Source organism: Pleurodeles waltl, chromosome 11 (assembly GCF_031143425.1).
Source record: "Pleurodeles waltl isolate 20211129_DDA chromosome 11, aPleWal1.hap1.20221129, whole genome shotgun sequence".
NCBI lineage: Eukaryota > Metazoa > Chordata > Amphibia > Caudata > Salamandridae > Pleurodeles > Pleurodeles waltl.
Window position 1 is genome coordinate 663,098,062 of NC_090450.1, and position 20,960 is coordinate 663,119,021.

Below are 20,960 nucleotides of genomic sequence, written 5' to 3' on the forward strand. Positions count from 1 at the left end.
AATGGAGAGTTTGTCCTTAAACTCAAGTGGTTAGGCAAGGAATTGGTCAGCTAATGCACTTGAGTCTGACCAATTGCCTTCATCCTCCTCCTGTGCTGTTTCAGGAACTTTGTTTCCTTGTGGTAGGACGTGCTGGTTCATTTGAATCAATCACTCCATGCTTTGAGGCGAGAGACTGGTCCCTCTCACAGTGTCAATTGCACTAGCTGCACTGAACACATGTTCAGTAGACATACTGGCTACTGGGGGTTAGAAATGGGGACTTTGGTTGGCAGTTATGTTACTCCCTGTCTAAGCAAGGACCCTTACTTTAGTCAGGGTAAAGGAGAAACACACCTGGCTAACCCCGCAAAACAACAAAATTCGGACATACACAAGCCAGAATATGAATTTTCAAAGGAAAAAGAGTCTAACTCAATAAAAAAACAATGGAAACGTTGCTGTTACACAAAGTACCTGGTTTCCGTCGAAAATAAAACCACACTGGTGAACGTGTGTTAGAAATGGGGTCTTTGGTTGACAGTCAGGTTACCCCCTGTTCAAGCAAGGACCCTCACTCTAGTCAGGGTAAAAGAGAATCACCCTCAGCTAACCCCTGCTCACCCCCTTAGTAGCTTGGTAGAGCAGTAGGCTTAACTTCAGAGTGCTAGGTGTAAAGTAGTTGTACCAACACACAAAGTAACTTAATGAAATCACTACAAAATGACACAACACAGGTTTAAAAAATGTATCTAAACAAAACAAGACCAAAACGACAAAAATCCACAACACACAAGTCAAGTTATCAATTAAAAATCAAAAAGAGTCTTTAAGTAGTTTTAAACACCCACTAACACTGTTAGCGAGATAATGTACCTTGGGTGCGTTAAAAATAACCATGCACGGGTGAGTGTGCGTCAAAAATGGCTTGTGATGCATCGATTCCACTCACGAGCGAAACCGTCCTTCATTTCTCCTTTCGATGGGTCGGGGTGCGTAATTTCTTCTCTCTGCATGAAAGCGATGCGTCGATCCGGTCAGCACTTTCGGGTCCAGGCTGGCCTTCCTTTGTTTTTACACGCCCAGCGATGTTTGCATCAGAAATCCAGCTGCACGATGATCTGAAAACCACGCAGCGAGGGTTATGATCTCCCAGCCTCCGTCAGCGATGCTGCGCATCGTTTCTCCTGCTCGGTGCATCGATTCTTTGTCACGTTTCCAGCAAGCATAGATTTTAAGCCACAGAGCCAGCAGCGTGCCATTTCTTCAGCCGTAGATCAGAGTCACGTTGATTTTTTCCCCGCACAGCATTCTGTGTGTGGATTTCCTCCTTTTAGGCTGCCAGCTTCTCCTTTCAGGGTCCCAGGAACTGGATGGACACCCCAGGGCAGAGTAGGAGTCTCTCCAAAGACTCCAGGTGCTGGCAGAAAGAAGTCTTTGCTGTTCCTGAGACTTCAAACAACAGGAGGCAAGCTCTAAATCAAGCCCTTGGGGATCTTCACAAGATGGAAGGCATATAAAGTCCAGTCTTTGCCCTCTTACTCTGGCAGAAGCAGCAACTGCAGGATAGCTCAACAAAGCACAGTCACGGGCAGAGCAGCTCTTCTTCCACAGCTCTTCAGCTCTTCTCTAGGCAGAGGTTCCTCTTGTTTCCAGAAGTGTTCTAAAGTTTGTGGTTTTAGGTGCCCTTCTTATACCAAATTTCTTCTTTGAAGTAGGCCTACTTCAAGGCAAGGTCTCTCTTGAATGTGAAGTCCTGCCTTGCCCAGGCCAGACCCCAGAGACTCACCAGGGGGTCGGAGAGGGCAGGCACAGCCCTTTCAGGTGTGAGTGACCACTCCTCCCCTCCCTCCTAGCACAGATGGCTCATCAGAATATGCAGGCTACACCCCAGCTCCCTTTGTGTCTCTGTCTAGTGTGAGGTGCAACCAGCCCAGCTGTCAAACTGACCTAGACAGGGAAACCACAAACAGGCAGAGTCACAGAAATGATATAAGCAAGAAAATGCTCACTTTCTAAAAGTGGCATTTTCAAACACACAATTTCAAAATCAACTTAACTAAAAGATGCATTTTTAAATTGTGAGCTCAGAGACCCCAAACTCCACATGTCCATCTGCTCCCAAAGGGAATCTACACTTTAATCAGATTTAAAGGTAGCCCCCATGTTAACCTGTGAGAGGGACAGGCCTTGCAACAGTGAAAAAACAAATAGCAATATTTCACTGTCAGGACATATAAAACACATTACTATATGTCCTACCTTAACCCCACACTGCACCCTGCCCTTTGAGCTACCTAGGGCCTAGCTTAGGGGTGTCTGACATGTAAGAAAAGGGAAGGTTTAGGCCTGGCAAGTGGGTACACTTGCCAAGTCGAATTTACAGTTAAAACTGCACACACAGACACTGCAACGGCAGATCTGAGACATGATTACAGAGCTACTTGTGTGGGTGGCACAACCAGAGCTGCTGGCCCACTAGTGGCATTTGATTTACAGGCCTTGGCACCTCTAGTGCATTGTACTAGGGACGTACTAATAAATCAAATGTGCCAATCATGGATAAGCCAATTACATATACATTGTGTAAAGGGGCACTTGCACTTTAGCACTGGTTAGTAGTGGTAAAGTGCCCAGAGTAACAAAAACAGCAAAATCAGAGTCCAGCACATATCAACAACCTGGTAAACCGAGGCAAAAAGTTAAGGGAGACCACGCCACGGATGACAAGTCTAACAGTGTGCAGCAAAAAAGTCAGGGATACTTCGATTTCTCATTGGCAAGAGAGACAGTGCGTCGTTTTCTTCTCCAGTCAGGTAGGCGCTGAGTCGTTTTTCTCTCCCGTAAGAGAGCAACGCGTCAATTTCTGGTTGGGCACCTCGGATCCACGCATGCTTGTGTTGACTTTTGATGCACAGTGATCATGTGTGTGAAATCCGGCCACTCGGTGATGGAAAACCGTGCAACGTGGGGTGTTGCGTCGTTTCCCCGGCCACGATGCATCAATCTCCCAGCTGCAATGCAGGTGGAGCATTGATTTTTGCAGTGCACCTCTCAAGGGCCTTTGGGACTGAATAGGACACCACTTGGCAGGGCAGGAGTCTCAGCAGAGAGTCCAGGTGCTGGCAGAGGAAGTCTTCTATGGCACTGAGACTTCAAAACAGGAGGCAAGCTCAGTTCAAGCCCTTGGAGATTCTTCTCAAGCAGGAATGCCAACAAAGTCCAAAGTTTGTCCCCTTTCACAGGCAGAAGCAGCAACTGCAGGATAGCCCAACAAAGCACAGTCACTGGCAAGGGCAGCACTTCTCCTCAGCTCTTCAGCTCTTTTCCTTGGTAGAGGTTCCTCTTGATCCCAGAAGTAATCTTTAAGAAATCTAAAGTCTGGGGTTTTTGGTCCACTACTCATATCCCTTTCTGCCTTTGAAGTTGGTAAACTTCAAAGGAAAGTCTCTGTTGTTCACAAGATCCTGCCTTGCCTAGGCCAGGCCCCAGACACACACCAGGGGGTTGGAGACTGCATTGTGTAAGGGCAGACACAGTCCATCAGGTGTAAGTAACCACTCCTCCCTCCTCTCTAGCTCAGATGGCCCATCAGGATGTACAGGCTACTCCACAGCTCCCTTCGACTCTCTGGCTGGAGGGGATTCACTAACAACCCAACTGCCAGTCTGACTCAGACAGGGAATCCACAAACAGGCAGAGTCACAAAATGATTTATGCAGGAAAATGCCCACTTTTTAAAAGTGTCATTTTCAAACTGACAATTCAAAAACCAACTTTACTAAAATATGTATTTTTAAATTGTTAGTTTAGAGACACCAAATTCCATATTTCTTTCTGCTCCCAAAGGGAATCTGCAGTTATACATTATTAAAAGGCAGCCCCCATGTTAACCTATAAGAGAGATAGGCCTTGACCACATTGAACCCACAGTAGTCCACACAGAACCTGAGTTCTGGAGTGGCACTAGGAGCAGCAGCCTTTGGGATCAAAACAACTGGGCTGGCCCAAGGGCGACTGAAAAGTTCAATAACCCCTGATGCTAACATCTTGTACACCTCATCCTTGATGTTAGCCCTGACCTTGTCAATCACCCTGTATATTTTGTGTTTTACAGGCAGACTGTCCCCAGTGTCCACATCATGTGTACACTAATGAGTGACCCCTGGGACCAAGGAAATGTCACGACTCACGTGCTGCTTGCGCCTGGAGTTTGCAGATCTTGAGGCGTGGATCTTGAGAGTTCGACTTTGGCCCAAAAAGGGGCGACTCTTTCTGGTAGCCACGGTGCTGTAGGCGAGGAAACGCCAAGGACAGACCGTGATCGTGAGAAAGTAGCGCCAGAGGGAAAAAAAACCTTCAGAAGAAGAGGAAAAAACCTCCCAGAAGATTCGCAGGGGATTCCTGGAACAAGAACAGAGGAACAGGAATCAAAGGAACTGACGTAACACAGAAATGGCGAAATCCAGATCCAAAGGCTAGGAAATCAGGAGCGAGGACACTAACTGAAACAGAGAGTGTTGCAGCACAAAGAGGAAAAGAAACACCACCCTTAAATACCATAAAACAGGAAGTGACCCACAGGAAGAAAAAGGACACCATCTTGAATAGGGAAAAGTAGATAGAATAGACTGGAGCAGAAACCATAGAGAATAGGGAAGGAGGAATGCTGGGAAGACAGAGGTAACCTGGGAAGGGGAAAAGACATAAAGGACAGAGGAAGAAACAGACCCAAAAAGGATGAAAGACAGAAAAAGAAGAAAAAAGGAGCCCCAAACAGGTAAGAGGGGTCAGGAGACCCCAACAAGACGGAGGGAGAGAGCAGCGCGAGGCCCCAAGTAAGTCCTGGGGCCTCGCAGGGTGCAAGAAAGGCTCGGGGCGCGCCGCGTCTTAGAGACGCGAAGCGCGGCCCGAGCCGAACGCGCGGCTTGTGCTGAACGCTCGACTCGCGCCGTGCGGTGCGGCGCGACAGTAGGCCCCCCTCCCGAAGGCCCTGGTTTGAAAGGAAATAAACGGTGAAAGCGCTGAGTCAGAAGAGGAGCATGAACAGAAGATGCATCTTCCCAAGAACACTCACTGAGAGGATAACCCTTCCAATGAATCAGATACTGCAGACGGGTGTGAAAAAGACGAGAGTCACAAATCTCCTGAACCTCATATTCAGGAACATCATCCACTAAGACAGGAGGAGGACAGGAAAACTGACGGGAATACGGATCTGGTACATAAGGTTTGAGTTGGGAGACATGGAAGACTGGATGAATCTTCCATGTGTGAGGCAAGTGAAGACGGACAGTGACAGGATTAAGCAACTGGAGAATACGGAAAGGCCCGTAATAGCGAGGTGTGAATTTGTTCTGAGAAAGACGTGAGGGTAAGAATTTAGAAGAAAGCCAAACTTTATCCTGTGGATGGTAGTCCGGAGTGGCCCTACGTTTCTTTTCTGCTACTTTCTTCATATATCTCTTGGTGTGTAAGAGATTAGAACGAATCAGTCTATGGATTTGTAGAAGACGTTTGGAAAAATGAGTAATAGCGGGCAAGGGAGTTGGAGACAGAGAAGAAGTAGGAAAAGAGGTAGGATGAAAACCATAAGAACAGAAAAAAGGAGTGGTCTTGGAGGCACTATGGACTGAGTTATTATAAGAGAATTCAGCGATAGGGAGATAAGTGTTCCAGTTGCTTTGAGTTGAGTTGCAAAAACAACAAAGGTATTGTTCTAAGCCTTGGTTCAGACGCTCGGTCTGTCCATTGGTCTGAGGATGGAAGCCCGATGACAGAGCTCTATCGATGTTTAGTGTCTTACAAAAATACCTCCAAAACCGGGAAATGTACTGAGGTCCTCTATCAGATATAAGAGTATGAGGAAGTCCATGAAGACGGAAGATATGTTCGATGAATATCTGGCTTAATTCTTGGGATGTAGGTAGCTTTTTCAAGGCAGTGAAGTGAGCCATCTTAGTAAAAGAGTCCACAGTGACCATGATTACCCGGTTTCCTGCTGAGAGTGGTAACGAACACATGAAATCGGTAGAGATGGTGTGCCATGGAGTTGGCGGAACCGGCAAGGGCTGGAGTAATCCCGCAGGTCTGGTTCGGGGAATCTTGACTTGAGCGCATGTGGGACAAGCCTGAACGTATGTTTCAATATCCTGTTTCCAAGTAGGCCACCAGAAAAATCGTGATAACAGTTCTTGTGTGGCCTTGATGCCTCTATGACCAGCAACCGGTGAATCATGACACATTTGTAATGCCTTTTCTCTCACTCTGTTAGTGGGGATGAATAACAGATCGTGATAATAATAGTATCCTTGTCTCTTATGTAAAAGAGGCCTTAAGTTCTCTACTTCATCATCAGATAGATTGGGGTACTCCAGTTGTACCTCCTCCAGAAAAGACTGAGCTACCCCAATGATCTTACTAGGTTCCAGTAGGGGTTGAGCTGGGACAGGAGTACAATCTGGATAACGACGCGATAGAGCATCAGCCAGAATGTTTTGGGAGCCAGGAATATATGTAATGTAGAAATCATACTGGCTGAAGAAGAAGGCCCAACGAGCTTGACGACTATTTTGGCATACGAAATTTCGTAAACATTGTAAGTTTCGATGGTCTGTTCTCACTTCAAAAGGTTCCTTGGAACCCATCAGAAACTGCCTCCATTCAATACAAGCTGTTTTCAGAGCCAACAATTCTCTTTCCAATACTGAGTAATGTTGTTCTGCAATAGAGAGTATATGAGACAAATAGAAAACAGGATGTTCAAGACCATCATCCTCTTGTTGTTGGAGTAGGACGGCACCAATGGCTTTTTCAGAAGCATCGGTGACGACAATAAATCGTTTGTTGGTATCTGGATGTCTTAAGATGGGAGCTTGTGTAAATGCCTTCTTTAAATCCTGAAAAGCTGTTTCAGCAGCTTTAGTCCAGACAAACCCTTTAATAAGATTTTCCTTCTTTAAAGTGTGAGTTATATGGCTAGTTTGTTTTGCAAAGTCTGCGATGAATTGTCGATAGAAGTTCGCCAATCCTAGAAAGCATTGTGTTTCTTTAATAGAAGATGGAGAAGGCCAATCTAGGATAGCTTGTACCTTTTCTTGATCCATGGCTACTCCGGTGGTACTTAAATGATATCCTAGATATTTGACTTCCGTCTGGTCAAACTCACACTTTTCGGGTTTGCAAAATAGTTGATGTGCCCAGAGTCGTTGAAGGACTTGTTTAACATGGGAAGAATGGAGTTCGGGATTTCTGGAATAAATAAGAATATCATCAAGGTAGATTACAACTGTCTGATTCAGGAGATCCGAGAATACTGAGTCCATAAATCTCTGAAAGATTGCCGGGGCATTAGTAAGACCGAAAGGCATTACCCTGTATTCAAAGTGACCAAATGGAGTCCTAAAGGCCGTTTTCCACTCATCTCCTTCTTTAATGCGTAAGAGGTGATAGGCTCCCCGTAGATCTAGTTTGGTAAACCGTTGGGCCCCTCTGACTGCCTCTAAAATGTCCCTTATGAGAGGCAAAGGATAACGATCTTTAATAGTTATTTTATTCAGGCCTCGAAAATCCAGGCAAGGGCGAAGGTCCTTTGTCTTCTTGGGTACGAAAAACAGAGGAGCCCCGGCCGGAGAAGACGATGGAACAATAAGACCACTTTGAATATTTTCATCCAAATACTCCTTTAGTACTTCCTTTTCAGTTTCCGTGAGGGAATACATCCTGCCAAAAGGAACGATAGTGCCAGGTTCCAAGGGAATAGCACAATCGTAATCTCGATGTGGAGGTAACACAGGTTTGGAAGGTTTTTGGAAGACATCTTGAAAATCCAAATAGTGTTCAGGAACTCCTTGGACTGTATTTATGGTCGAACCGGTGGTACCCTCCGTGATTATTGACCTCTTAGGCGACCAATACTTGTCTGAAGCAAAACAGTGCTCGTGACAGAACTGTGAAGACAAGGAAACCGTCCGGGTAGCCCAGTTCACATATGGATTATGTCTGATGAACCACGGGATTCCAAGAATGATGGTATGGTTGGGGGAAGTTATAAGATCAAAGGAGATGTGTTCCTGATGGTTACTGATCTGTAGATTCAGCATCAGGGTAGTTGTATCTACTGGACCCGATGATATCAAAGATCCATCCACCGTGTGTACTTGTTCTGGAATCTCCTTAGGTTGTATAGGAACTTGTTGAGTGGTGGCCCACTTCTTATCCATATAAATACCACTAGCTCCACAATCTAGTAGTGCCATAGTCTTCTCTTGACGGCCATCAGGTAATTGTAACATTACTGGTAAAATGAACAAGGATGTGGTATTGTCGTTGAAAGAACTGATGGAAGGTATAGCTGCTAATCCCGTCCCCTCCCTTCTTACAGAGGACGGGAAGCGGCGTTTCCCGATGGCCTTGATGGACGTACTGGACAGGTACGCAGTATGTGGCCGGCAGAACCGCAGTATAAACACAAACCCTTCTTTCGTCTATCTTCTCGTTCGCTAGCGGAGAGAGGGCCTCGAGTTGTATCCACCTGCATGGGTTCTCCTTCGGTGTCTCTGACAGGAGGGCGAGGTTCCTCAGAACGATGCGGAAAAACTCGTGAGGTGCTTGGTTGAAAAGACCCTCTGCTCTTTCTCTTCTCTGCTCTCCGTTCCTGAAGGCGATACTCGATGGAGAGGGCTTGATCCATCAGGCCACGAAGATCTTCCACTCTGGTGGAATGTACTAGTTCGTCTTTGATTTCTTCTTTGAGTCCTCTACGAAACAAAGTCACCAAAGTACGTTCCACCCAGGTGGTCTCTGCCGCTAGTTGACGAAAGCGTGTAATGTATTGAAGGACATCTTGTGAACCTTGATGAATATCGCATAAGGCCTCTTCTGCTGAAGCCTCCAATCCCGGACGACTAAACATCAGCTTGAAGCCGTTCACAAAGGCGGAATAATCCGACAATACCGGATCGTTAGATGATACCATCGGGGTTGCCCAGGCCAAGGCAGGACCAGATAAGGCACTGATGAGATAACCCACCTTTGTTCTGTCATGGGAGAATTGGGTGGGTCGGAAGGCGAAGTACACTGTCAAGGAGTCAAGGAACTCTCGCAGCTTGGTTGGTTCACCCGAAAAACGATGGGTAGAGGCGGAGAGCGTTGGGACATCACCACTGCGGAAAGCCAAAGCCTGTCGCAGCGCAGCATTCTCACTGCGTAGTTGCTGTAATTCTTGAGCTTGTTGCTGAATTGTAGTTAGCAGAGCTTGATCCGGATCCGCAGCAGCTACCACAGTGTCTTCCATGGTGTTAGAAGACGTCGGGATGGTTAGGCGCTGCAATCTGTCACGACTCACGTGCTGCTTGCGCCTGGAGTTTGCAGATCTTGAGGCGTGGATCTTGAGAGTTCGACTTTGGCCCAAAAAGGGGCGACTCTTTCTGGTAGGCACGGTGCTGTAGGCGAGGAAACGCCAAGGACAGACCGTGACCGTGAGAAAGTAGCGCCAGAGGGAAAAAACCCCTTCAGAAGAAGAGGAAAAAACCTCCCAGAAGATTCGCAGGGGATTCCTGGAACAAGAACAGAGGAACAGGAATCAAAGGAACTGACGTAACACAGAAATGGCGAAATCCAGATCCAAAGGCTAGGAAATCAGGAGCGAGGACACTAACTGAAACAGAGAGTGTTGCAGCGCAAAGAGGAAAAGAAACACCACCCTTAAATACCATAAAACAGGAAGTGACCCACAGGAAGAAAAAGGACACCATCTTGAATAGGGAAAAGTAGATAGAATAGACTGGAGCAGAAACCATAGAGAATAGGGAAGGAGGAATGCTGGGAAGACAGAGGTAACCTGGGAAGGGGAAAAGACATAAAGGACAGAGGAAGAAACAGACCCAAAAAGGAAGAAAGACAGAAAAAGAAGAAAAAAGGAGCCCCAAACAGGTAAGAGGGGTCAGGAGACCCCAACAAGACGGAGGGAGAGAGCAGCGCGAGGCCCCAAGTAAGTCCTGGGGCCTCGCAGGGTGCAAGAAAGGCTCGGGGCGCGCCGCGTCTTAGAGACGCGAAGCGCGGCCCGAGCCGAACGCGCGGCTTGTGCCGAACGCTCGGCTCGCGTCGCGCGGTGCGGCGCGACAGGAAAACAGTGATGCAAACTGTCCCAACACTGTTGACAGTCCCTCTGTTGCTCTGGGGTCAGTGGGGGGGAGAGGTTCACACCCTCCACAGACCCATCTTTCTCCTTAGCAGACAGGAGGTCAGGAAGAGGCTCACTCTCTTCCTCTACCCCGTCATCTGTTGCTAGGAGCATTGTTGACTCAGACCTCTCAAAGTGAGGTTTGAGGCGGTTCACGTGCAGGAACCTCAAAGTGTCCTTGGGAGTCTGCAAGTTCACCAGATAGGTGACACCGCTCTTGCGCTCCACCACCTCAAAAGTCCCAGTCCACATGTCTTGGAGCACACTAAGCTCCACTTGGGCCATCATCAACACTTTTTGGCCAGGCTGAAACTCAACCGAGTGGCATTCTGGTCGTACCATCGTATCATGTCTTCCTGGCTTACTTCCAGGTTCTCCTGAGTGAGCTTTCTGAAGCGGGTGCTTGGTTCCTAAAAGCCAGCATGTAGCTAAATACATTCTGGGGGGGCTTACTGGAGGTCTTCTCCAAGCCTTCCCTAATCAGACTCAGAGGTCCTCTCACATGGTGTCCATACAACAATTCAAAGGGGCTAAAAACCAAGTCCCTTTTGTGGCACCTCCCTGTAAGCAAACAGAAGGCATGGCAAGAGGACGTCACGCTTATGCCTCAAGGGCTCTGACAGGTCCATAATAATGCCTTTCAAGGTGTGGTTGAATCTTTCAACCAGACCATTTCCTTGGGGGTGGTAAGGAGTGGTGAACTTATATGCCACCCCACACTTTTTCCACAGAGTCTTCATGGAACTATATATGAAGTTAGTACCCCTATCAGGTACTACTACCTTGGGAAACCCCATGCGGGTAAAAAGCCCCATCAATGCCCTTCCCACCACCGGGGCTGAGATTGGTCTCAGAGATGTAGCTTCTGGGTACCAGGTGACATGGGCCATCAAGACCAGGATAAACCTGTTACCCATGGCTGTCTTGGAATCCAGATGCCCCACAATGTCAATACCCACCCTTTCAAAGTTGGTACTGACAACAGGAAAAGGTTGGAGGGGAGCCTTACATTTCCCCCCACTCGTGCTACTTGACTGACATGTTTGGCAAGACCTACAATATGCATCAGAGTGCCTGCGCATTTGGGGCCAGTAAAAGTGGTTGACAATCATCTCAAAGGTCTTGTCCTGTCCCAAATGTCCCACCAAAGGCAAATCATGAGCCTGACCCAGTAGGAAGGCTCTAAAGCACTGGGGTACCACCAGCACATGGGCTGCCCCAGGCTCAGCAACCTTAGGCTTGCTGTAGAGGAGGCCATCCTCCAAATAAATCGATGTGCCCCAGACTCCTTGCCAGACGCTTGGTCTGCAGCCTGCTGCCACAAACACTCCAGAGTAGGGCATGTCTTCTGTGCCTCACAGAATGCCTCCCTGGTGGGTCCCCCTTCCTGCTTCTACTGTGTTAGCTCAGGGACCTCCCCCAGCTCAGCCACCTGTATCCCTGTAGGCTACGGGGCACACCCTCAGGTTCTGCCTTCTCCCAGACTGTAGGAACTTCTCGGACCAGTTTCCCATGCCCCTTGCCCTTCCTCCTTCTGACAGACACCTGGGCCATTCTTTCAGGATCCAGGGAACCTGCGCCACTCTGCACAGGCACTCAGAGTTATCTATCGTAACTACTAGTTGAAGTACATGGGGATCTATCTGCTCTTCAAACACCAGGTGACTTCTCACCATAGTCACAATGGCTCCTGTGTCTCTCAGAGCCTCCATCCTCTGTCCGTTGATGGTCACCCACTACCTGTATTTCTGAGTGCTCTCAGGCACAAGGGTCTTCTGGACCATCTCACTGTCCCCTAGTGAGACAAGGGTCATCTCAGCTGACTCCCACCCACCTGGAACCAACTCTTCCCCAAGAACTACACTGGCCAAAACCTGTGAATGAGCATCAGTGGGTGCCTGTGTCCCCTTAGGACATTTGGGATTCCCCCTTATGTGACCCACCTGATCACATGCAAAGTACTTATGGGAACCCTTCCCTGCATGTTTCCCTGTAGAAACCCATGGTTTCTTTTCTGCTGGGGGATGGGAATCCTTACCCTGGGAGCTAGGTTGCGGCCCTTTAGAGAATTCCCCAAGTTTACCTTACTGTTAGAAATTGGGTCTTTGGTTGGCAGTCAGGTTACCCCCTGCCCAAGCAAGGACCCTCACTCTAGTCAGGGTAAGTCACACACAATCCAAATTATCCTGTGCCCACCCTCTGGTAGCTTGGCACTGAGCAGTCAGGCTTAACTTAGAAGGCAATGTGTAAAATATTTGTGCAACAAATCATACAATAACACAATATAGTACCACAAAAATACACCACACAGTGTTTAGAAAAACATGTCATATTTATCTGGATATTTGCAGGTCAAAGCGATTAAAGATGCAATAAGTAAATGTAGAGATATCACTGAAAAGTGATATAAAGGGGGTCATTCTGACCCTGGCGGTCCAACGACCGCGGAAGCACCGCCAACAGGCTGGAGGTGCTTCCATGGGCATTCTGACCGCGGCGGTACAGCCGCGGTCAGAAACGGGAAACCGGCGGTGTTCCGCCGGTTTCCCGCTGCCCCTGGGAATCCTCCACGGCGGCGCTGCAAGCAGCGCCGCCATGGGGATTCCGACCCCCTTCCCACCAGCCTGGTTCTGCCGGTTTTCACCGCCAGAACCTGGCTGGCGGGAACGGGTGTCGTGGGGCCCCTGTTGGCCCCACATAGATTTTCAGTGTCTGCGTGGCAGACACTGAAAATTGCAACGGGTGCAACTGCACCCGTCGCACCCCTTCCACTCAGCCGGCTCCATTCGGAGCCGGCATCCTCATGGAAGGGGGTTTCCCGCTGGGCGGGCGGGCGGCCTTCTGGCTGTCGCCCGCCAGCCCAGCGGGAAACTCAGAATGACCGCTGTGGTCTTTTGACCGCGGTACGGTCTTCTGGCGGTTCCCGCCAGGCCTGCGGCATCCGCCGCCGGCGGGGGTCAGAATGACCCCCAAAGTGTCTTAAGTCTTTTAAAAGCAAACAGTGGACCGCCAGGGCCAACGACCGCGGAAGCACCGCCAACAGGCTGGCGGTGCTTCCATGGGCATTCTGACCGCGGCGGTACAGCCGTGGTCAGAAACGGGACCGCTGCCCCAGGGAATCCTCCACTGCGGCGCTGCAAGCAGCGCCGCCATGGGGATTCCGACCCCCTTCCCGCCAGCCTGGCTCTGGCGGTTTTCACCGCCAGAACCTGGCTGGCGGGAATGGGTGTTGTGGGGCCCCCTAATAGGGCCCCACATAGATTTTCAGTGTCTGCGTGGCAGACACTGAAAATCGCGACGGGTGCAACTGCACCGTTGCACCCCTTCCACCCCGCCGGCTCCATTCGGAGCCAGCATCCTCGTGGAAGGGGGTTTCCCGCTGGGCGGGCGGGCGGCCTTCTGGCAGTCGCCCGCCAGCCCAGCGGGAAACTCAGAATGACCGCCACGGTCATTTGACCGCGGTGCGGTCATTCGGCGGCTCCCGCCGGGCGTGCGGTTACCGCCGCTGGCGGGAGTCAGAATGACCCCCAAAGTCTCTTTTTAGCACAAAGTACCTGGTTTGTGTGAAAAAGCTCCGCAATAGGCCGCAGAGGAGCAGAAGTGTGGAAACAAAGGGGGTGTGCGCCGATTTCTCGGGATGCACACGGTGATGCATTGTTTAGTTTTCACGCAGGGATGGCTCTGTGTCGATTTCTAGCACTCGGTTGTGGATCCTCTTCGGGTTGCAGGGTTTTCAGACGACCCTGGGTCTGTGCATGGAATCCTGGGCTTTTGGAGCGGAGTCACAAGCGCTGCGTTGTTCTGGTGGGCGTTGCGTGGAAATTTCTTTCCGCACGGCAGGCACTGCGTCGATTTTCCCTCTGGAAGTCAGGCCGCGACCTCCAAGGTCAGCTGTGCGTCGATCCAGTGGGCCGTGCATCAAAGTTCCTTCGCAATACAGGCACCGCATCGATCTTATCCTTGCGAAGTCGGGATGCGTCATTCCGGTTTGGCGTGTGGTGAATTTCTCACCGCGGGGCAGTCTGTGCGCCATTTTTAGCAAGTTGTGCGTCAAATTTTCACAGCACAAGGAGTCCAGTTGCAAGAGAGAAGTCTTTTTGGTCCTGAGACTTCAGGGAACAGGAGGCAAGCTCTATCCAAGCCCTTGGAGAGCACTTCTTCACCACAGCCAGGGAGCAGCAAGGCAGAAAGGCAACAGCAAGGCAACAGTCCTTCACAGAAAGCAGCCATGTGAGTCCTTTGGGCAGCCAGGCAGTTCTTCTTGCCAGGATGCAGGTTCTGGTTACAAGTTTCTTCTCCAGGAAGTGTCTGAGTTGGAATGGGCAGAGACCCTGTTTATATGCCCAAATGTGCCTTTGAAGTGGGGCAGACTTCAAAGAGTGGCTTAGAAATACATCAGGTCACCTTTCAGTTCAATTCTGTTTGCCAGGGTCCCAGTAGGGGGTGTGGCAGTCCTTTGTGGGAGAGCAGGCCCTCCACCCACCCAGCCCAGGAAGATCCATTCAAAATGCAGATGTATGCAAGTGAGGCTGAGTATCCTGTGTTTGGGGTGTGTTTGAGTGAATGCACAAGGAGCTGTCAACTAAACCCAGCCAGACATGTATTGTATGGCACAGAAAGATTTAAGTGCAGAGAAATGCTCACTTTCTAAAAGTGTTATTTCTAAAATAGTAATATTAAATCCAACTTCACCAGTCAGCAGGATTTTATATCACCATTCTGGCCATACTAAATATGACCTTCCTACTCCTTTCAGGTCAGCAGCTACCACTCAAACAATATATGAGGACAGCCCCAGTGTTAGCCTACGAAGGGAGCAGGCCTCACAGCAGTATAAAAACTAATTTGGGAGTTTTACACTACCAGGACATGTAAACTACATAGGTTCATTTCCTGCCTTTTGCCTACACAGTACCCTGCCCTATGGGTTACCTAGGGCATACCTTAGGAGTGTCTTATATGTAGAAAAAGGGGAGTTTTGGGGCTTGGCAAGTACTTTTAAATGCCAAGTCAAATTGGCCGTAAAACTGCACACACAGGCCTTGCAATGGCAGGCCTGAGACAAGGTTAAGGGGCTACTTAAGTGGGTGGTACAACCAGTGCTGCAGGCCCACTAGTAGCATTTAATCTACAGGCCCTGGGCACGTATAGTGCACAGTACTAGGGACTTATAAGTAAATTAAATAGTCCAATTAGGTATGATCCAATGTTGCCATGTTTAAAGGGAGAGAGCATATGCACTTTAGCACTGGTTAGCAGTGGTAAAGTGCTCAGAGTCTAAAAACCAGCAAAAACAGTGTCCAAAAACTGGAGGGAGGCAGGCAAAAAGTTAGGGGTGACCACCCTAAGGCTGTCAGGTCTGACACTTACACCCCCACTTCTTCTGCTGGGGACCCTGACCACCTTTGGCATGGTCTCCCCATACCTCTTCTGGACACTGGTGCTCTCCCACTGGTCCGCTTCCTGCGCAAGCTTTCTGGGGTCAGTCAGCTTGCTGTCAATTATTTGCTGGCGCAGCTCTGGAAAACAAAGACTGGACAAATGCTCCCAAGCAATCAAATTGTACAGCCTCTCATAAGTTGTCACCTTGCTGCCCTTTACCAACCATCCAGTGACCAGCAAAAAGAGTCAACACATTCCAACCATGTTTGGGATTCCTTCTTTTTATAGGACCTAAAGTTATCCCTGTACTGCTCAGGGGTGAGACCATATCTTGTGAGTAGGACATCCTTCGTGATAGAGTAGGTGAGATCCTAATGATCCACTATGGATGTCAGAGTGTCCCTCCCTTCTACCTCAAAGTGCTTCCACAGACCCACCCCCAATGTGCTTCAGGTACCATGTTCATGTGGAGAACTGACTCATACCCCTAAACCACAGATAGATGCCATCCTCCCTCTTATAATCCTTTACCAAGTCCTTTGGAATGTGTACCCACCTTTCAGGATCCACTGAGGCACTGCTGCCACCATCTCTGCTAGGCAGGCTCCTCTGATCCAGCTCTGAGCTATGAGCTCATGAAAAATAGCATATTTTTCTCCTCTATGGCCATCCTTTTTTCTTCCATCTCCATTTTAAAGTTCTCTAACTGCAAGTGATGCAACCTCTCTGTCTATCTTTCCTGCAATTCCTCAGGAGTCAGACCCTTGGATGACACACTGCTACCTGCACTGGAGACCCTCCCTCCAGGTAGAACAGGTACATCCACTACCACATCTGGATTACTCTGTACCTCCTCACCCTCATCCTTCACCTCTGTGTGCCTCCCAGCCTCCTTGGCAGCTCCTCCTTCATGGTGGAGCTCTTGATGGGGCAGGCAAGATCCTTAAAAAATTGCTTAAGTTGAGAGACTGTGTACTCCTCCAGTTTCTCCAACTCAAAAACAGCTTTTGCAGACACAGCTAGTGCAGCCCCACATGAAGATGTGTTGGTAAGGTTCAGTCAAAAGTGCAAAGTTCCAAAAGAACATAGTTCCCAAGAGAAGAAAAAAGAACAGAAATCACCAAACAATTGAAAGTAGGAAAAAGTCCAAAAAGAGAAGAAAAAAAACAAACAAAAAAAACACCAAGACAAGTAGTATGCGGTCATGTAATGGCCTGCACTGAAACCAGAAGTGTACACCTAATCACTGTATGTCAAGTATAAATACAAGTTCAATCCTCACCACTGAAAATCAATATTAGGAATGGGGTCTTTGGTTGGCAGTCAGGCTACCCCTTGTCCAAGCAAGAACTCTCACTCTAGTCAGGGTAAAGGAGAAACACACCTGGTTAACCCCCACTCAACCCCTTGGTAGCTTGCCACGAGCAGGAAGGCTTAACCCAGAAGCAATGTGTAAAGTATTTGGACCAACACACACAGCAATACAGTGACAGCCCTATAAAATGGACACCACACCAGTCTAGAAAAATAGGTAATATTTATCTAAATCAAACAAGAGCAAAATGTCAAAAATCCAATATACACAAGTCAGAATATGAATTTTCAAAGGAATAAGAGTCTTACTCCATAGAAAACAATGAAAACGTTGCTGTTACACAAATTACCTGGTTTGTGTAAAAAATAAAGCCGCAAGGGTGAACGTGCTTCAAAAAAGTCATTGATACTTCGATTTCTAACTCCCAAGTGAGATTGTGCATTGTTTTCTTCTCTAGTCAAGCAGGCGCTGAGTCATTTTTCTCTCCCGCAAGAGAGCAGTGCGTCAATTTCTAGATGGGCACCTCGGATCCATGCAGGCTTGCGTTGACTTTTGATGCACAGCGATGCTGTGTGGGAGATCCGGCCGCTCGGTGATGGAAAACTGTGCTACGTGGGGTGTTGCATCGTTTCCCCAGCTGCAATGCATCAATCTCCCAGCTGCAATGCAGGTGGAGCATCGATTTTTGCAGTGAAGCAGGTGACGTGGCGTTTTCAGCCGCATTTCAAGTGGTGCATCAATAATTTCCCTGCAGAGCGTTCTGTGCGTGGTTTTCAGTCTTTGTTCTGCCAATTTCACCTCTTAAGGGCACAGGGACTGAATAGGACAACACTTGGCAGGGCAGGAGTCTCAGCAGGGAGTCCAGGTGCTGGAAGAGGAAGCCTTTGATAGCCCTGAAACTTCAAAACAGGAGGCAAGCTCAGTTCAAGCCTTTGGAGATTCTTCTCAAGCAGGAACGCACAACAAAGTCCAGTGTTTGTCCCCTTTCACAGGCAGAAGCAGCAACTGTAGGATAGCCCAACAAAGCACAGTCACAAGAAGGGACAAAACTTCTCCTCGGCTCTTCATCTATTCTCCTTAGCAGAGGTTCCTCTTGATCCCAGAAGTAATATTGAAGAAATCTAAAGTCAGGGGTTTTGGGTCCTCTACTTATACGCTTTTCTGCCTTTCAAGTAGGCAAACTCTAAAGTAAAGTCTGCGTTGTTCACAAGATCCCGCCTTGCCCAGGCCAGACCCCAGACACACACCAGGGAGTTGGATACTGCATTGTGTGAGGGCCCATTCAGGTGTAAGTGACCACTCCTCCCTCCACTCTAGCTCAGATGGCCCATCAGGATAAGCAGGCCAATTCACAGGTCCCTTTGTCTCACTGTCTAGAGGGGATTCACAAACAGCCCAGCTGCCAGTCTGACCCAGACAGGGAATCCACAAATAGGCAGAGTCACAAAATGGTTTAAGCAGGAAAATGCCCATTTTCTAAAAGTGGCATTTTCAAATTGACAATTTAAAAACCAACTTTACCAAAAGATGTATTTTTAAATTGTGATTTCAGAGACACCAAACTCCACATTTCTTTCTGCTCCCAAAGGGAATCAGCCCCATGTTACCCTATGAGAGAGATAGGCCTTGCAACAGTGGAAACCAAATTTGGCAGTATTTCACTGCTAGGACATGTAAAACACATCTGTACATATCCCACCTTTTACATACATTGCACCCTGCCCATGGGGCTATCAAGGGGGGGCTACCTTAGGGGTGCCTTACATGTATATGAAGGGAAGGTTTTGGCCTGGCAAGTGGGTTCACTTGCCAGGTCGAATTGGCAGTTTAAAACTGCGCACACAGACACTGCAGTGGCAGGTCTGAGCCACGTTTATAGGGCTACTAATGTGGGTGGCAAAACCAGTGCTGCAGGCCCACTAGTAGCATTTGATTTACAGGCCCTGGGCACCTCTACTGCACTTTATTAGGGACTTACTAGTAAATCAAATATGCCAATCATGGAAAAGCCAAAGACACACATATAATTTATACAAGAGCACTTGCACTTTAGCACTGGTCAGCAGGGCAAAGTTCCCAGAGTACCAAAAACAGCAAAAACAGAGTCCAGCACACAGTCAAAACATGGGAAGCCGAGGCAAAAAGACAGGGGAGACCACACCAAGGATGCCATGTCTAACGTCTAACACTGGGCAAGCTAGATTATTTATTGCCAGCCTGCTGAGCTCTGGTCATTGGTGCATCTTCCCATACCAATAGACCAAATGGGTTTGATCCACATAGACCTCTTTTGGGTAACCCATATAGTCTTTGACCATCCTGTGAATGCTCATTGGTATTACCACTTGCCTGACCACTTTAGAGTTCACCTCTAAACTTGCCATTGCAAAGGTTGGGTCCAATTCTTCTCTTGCTGGTGTTGTTACTGGTGTTGGTTGCTGTGAGATAACAGCAGTGTCCTTTCTGAAAAGTGAAGTCTGCAAACTAGAAATTCTGACTGGGACTCTATTTCCAGCTGTTCTTCTTCCAGGTCTCCCATTTGCTCAACAATGCACATCTTTTGTAGTGAAACATCCTCTCCAGAAAAAGGAATGAAAGTGGCAAGTTCTTTTATTCCTGGTAGATCAAGTATTGTGACAAAGACATTTTCTTTGAAGGATATGATCTCTCTTTGCAACCTTGGAATAACAGCCAAGCAAAGGATTAAGCTCTCAACCAACTAATACACATCTTCGTTCACACCGGTAAACCATTGCAAAACCTTCTTTAACTGGTCCTGTATCAGATGCAACAATGGAATAGCTTGGCTCATCATACTGTCCTCCTTGCTGACTTCTCTTGTGAAAACCTCAAAAGGAAGTAGCATCTGTGTCAGGCGTTTGACAAGGCCCCATGTGTCAACCTCCATGGTCATGTTTTTCCCAGTTGCATCCCCTCCTCTTTGAAGGACTTAGTGATTGGTCTGTATTGCTCAAACAGATGTAGCAACATGTAATAGGTCACATTACAATGTTCTACCACATCCTGTATGAAGGCTTTAACTGGAACTCTATTAGCATGCAGAATGATCCTCAGATACTTCTGGGCTTTAAGAGAATGGCAGAAAATGAGTGCTAATTCTTCTGCAGGTGTTCAGTATGTTCCTGACTATGGCCCTTGTTAGAAATGGGGTCTTTGGTTGACAGTCAGGTTACCCCCTGCTAAAGCAAGGACCCTCACTCTAGTCAGGATAAAAGAGAATCACCCTCAGCTAACCCCTGCTTACCCCCTTGGTAGCTTGGCAGAGCAGTAGGCTTAACTTCAGAGTGCTAGGTGTAAAGTATTTGTACCAACACACACAGTAACTTAATGAAAACACTACAAAATGACACAACACCAGTTTAGAAAAACAGGAAATATTTATCTAAACAAAACAAGACCCAAATGACAAAAATCCGACATACATAAGTCAAGTTATGAATTTTTAAAGATTAAACTCAAAAATAGCGCTTAGAAACACAAAATGCTTAGATGAGGTGTTAACACGGCATCGTGACGGAGTCGTTCCCAACAAGCCGACACCAGGGGCGCCGGACATGGAGTTGCATAGACCCCCAAGTACAGTACTTTTGGTGAAGAGTGAAAACAAGTTGATCCGCAAAGTCGGGGACCGTGGCGTCTGTGCAAAATGTTGAATCCGTGCACTTCGAGCGGTGTCGGTCACGATGTGGTGCGGCTACTTCCACGGAGTCGCAGACTTCAGCGGGGCTGCAACGGTGTCAGGCCTGCGAAGGCTGTCGCGTTCCAGCGAAGATCGCGGAGTCGGTTGCAGGCGGCCTCACCAGAGTCAGCAGCGGCGTCGGTCCGAAGTCGCCCGAAGTTGATTTCCTTGGATTTCCACCAGCTTTCATTTCAAGGGCCCAGGGACTGGATAGGGAGCCACTTGTCAGAGCAGGAGTCTCTCCAGAGACTCCAGGTGCTGGCAGAGAGAAGTCTTTGCTGTCTCTAAGACTTCAAACAACAGGAGGCAAGCTCTAAATCAAGCCTTTGGAGATTTCTTCACAAGATGGAAGGCACACAAAGTCCAGTCTTTGCCCTCTTACTCTGGCAGAAGCAGCAACT